Here is a 2,500-nt window from a genome sequence, read left to right as displayed (position 1 = left end):
GCGGATGCCCGATCTAATTTTTTGGAATGTGAGTGCCGCTATGATTTCTGGTGTAGCCGGTTATATTGATTATACTGGAAGCTAATTGTTGCAGCATACTGTATGCACTCTTGGTCCTCTGCTTTTTTCCCTATATATGCTTCTGTTAGGAAACATTATATGTTAGCATAATGTAAACTTCCAAAGATATGCAGATGATGCCCAATCATATATTTCTGATGAGCCAACTAACCCAGATGCTTAGCCTCCATTAACCAGTGAATGAGCAACATTTTTTAAAGCTAAATGACAATAAAAACCAAAATCAAAGTGAGACACCGTTCTTAGTAATTTTGGCCTGGGAACCTGGCACACCGAGTCAAATCAAAAGTAACAAACCTATGTGTCATCTTAGATGCAGAGTTAAGCTTCAAACCCTATATGAGTGAAGTTACCCAGACAGCTTATTTCCATCTGAGAAGCATTGCCAAAGTGTGGCTTTTTAACACAAGATGCAGAGAAATGAATTCATGCCTTTATCACTAGTAGGTTAGACTACTGCAATGCACTTTTTACTGGTCTCCCAAAAAAGCATATAAAGAAATTGGAACGCATACAGAACTCTGCTGCTAGACTTTTAACTAAGACCAAGAAGAGAGAGCACATACATTAATTGTATTGTATGTGTTGTATCTATCTCTGAAATATCTTTTTTCCCCTTTTCTCTCTATTGTTGTGCTAAATGCTCCAAATGCACTTTGCGCTGCATTCTGTGTATGAAATGTGCTATACAAATAAAGCTTCTTCTTCTTATTATTATTATTATTATTATTACTAGTGCAGTGCCCGTTCAAACATGCTATTCCTGTAGCCCAATTACATGTACATGCCTGCAGGTTGGCCTGCTTTAAAAATAGGATAGGGAAAAACATAATTCCAGGTAAGCATTCAATAATGAATAGGCCTACAGATAATATACAGTAATAATATAATAAATGTGCAGTGAGCAGAATTTAAGCATGGCCTCACGTGACATGTTTTACAAATCAAAATGATATAATCCTAACAGCTGTTTTGAGTCAAGGCTATATGCTTAGCCTATTGAATATCTTGATGATGGAGAAAACAAACCATTTTGTGGAATGATGCATCATATGAAATTTGCAACGGTGTGACTCAAAAACAGTCTCTGGTGGCCTATTAGTGACATCACACTCTGTCTGCCACTTGTTGCTTTTCGCTGGTTATGCTTTGCATGTGTGGCATTCTGAGACGTTCTTTAATTCGGGACCATTATCGCTCGTTTCAATTTAGGACCTTGCAGTTGGAATTGTCGTTTGCTTATTCAAAGTCTAAAGACAGTCCAAAGTAGCCTGGGCTATTCATATAAGTGACATCACACTCTGTCTGCCACTCGTTGCTTGTCGCTGGTTATGCTTTGCATGTGTGGCATTCTGAGAAGTTCTTTAATTCGGGACCATTATCGCTCGTTTCAGTGTAGGACCTTGCAGTTGGAACTGCCGTTTGCTTATTCAAAGTCTAAAGACAGTCCAAAGTAGCCTGGGTTATTCGAAGTGTCCGTTTATTGCACATCATTTTTTACGTCATTTTGAAGAGCCACTGCATACCTGTGTGTGTTGGCGTGTTGTTGCAAAATCTGCGGAGTTCACTTTATTGTTGAGGTCAGACATGTTACGTTTTTACCCGTGTAACCTACACTGATCCAGTTCTGCCAAAGCCCTGCTTCTATCCTCACTGGTAGCTTACAGTACAGTGCTGTGTGGGAGGGGGAGTGGCTAGCGGCGAAAGCCAATGTGCTTCTTTTACCGATATATTTAACAATATCTTTTGCATTTCTTATTCAAACAACGTGAAATCAGTCTGACAAACGGTCTGAGAGATATGCATGCCACAGACACACAGATGCTTCTTGCTTTATAGATATATTATAAGAACAGAACACGCAGTGTTGCACTCCCAGCGTAGCCTTTATCTGTTCATTTTGATCTGAAAAGAGGGAGAAGATGGCAAGACCAGGAAACAGCCTTTCTTGCCATTCTAAAAATAGCCGGATGATCCACACACCTCGCACACACACCACACACCTCGCACACACACACACAACACACACACACACACACACACACACACACACACACACAGAAAATGTACTCATAGATGAATACAAGGCCTCAGTGACCCTTTGTATTGTTGTTCCCTTGTAATTGTGTTTGGGATATTGATGATGGGTTTCTCTGCCTGTATGTGTTTGTCTGTGTATGTGTGTGTATCTGAGAATATATGCCCAGATATTGATGTTTGTGGCTGTGCTTTTGAAACCACATGTGTACATCTCTGTGTGAGTGTGTGTGTGTGTGTGTTTGTATGTGTGTACTCTATGTGTGTGTGTGTGTGCGCACGCATTTGTGCTTGTGTATTATATGTTTTGGTGTGTATCTGTTTTTGACTGTTTATGGTATCTGTTTATATCTGTTTATATGTGTGTCTGTGTGTGTGCGTG

At 39.9% G+C, this 2,500-nt stretch overlaps 1 protein-coding gene across 1 annotated transcript in view; it reads left to right on the top strand.

Annotated features, from left to right (window-relative positions):
• LOC125298240 (mycbp associated protein) overlaps positions 1 to 2,500 on the top strand; it is a 57,430-nt gene that overhangs the window by 37,828 nt on the left and 17,102 nt on the right. The window lies entirely within an intron of this gene.

The sequence above is a fragment of the Alosa alosa genome, chromosome 7, assembly GCF_017589495.1.
Source record: "Alosa alosa isolate M-15738 ecotype Scorff River chromosome 7, AALO_Geno_1.1, whole genome shotgun sequence".
NCBI lineage: Eukaryota > Metazoa > Chordata > Actinopteri > Clupeiformes > Clupeidae > Alosa > Alosa alosa.
The sequence above is the reverse complement of the archived record's forward strand: the minus strand, read 5'-3'. Positions and strand labels throughout refer to the sequence as shown.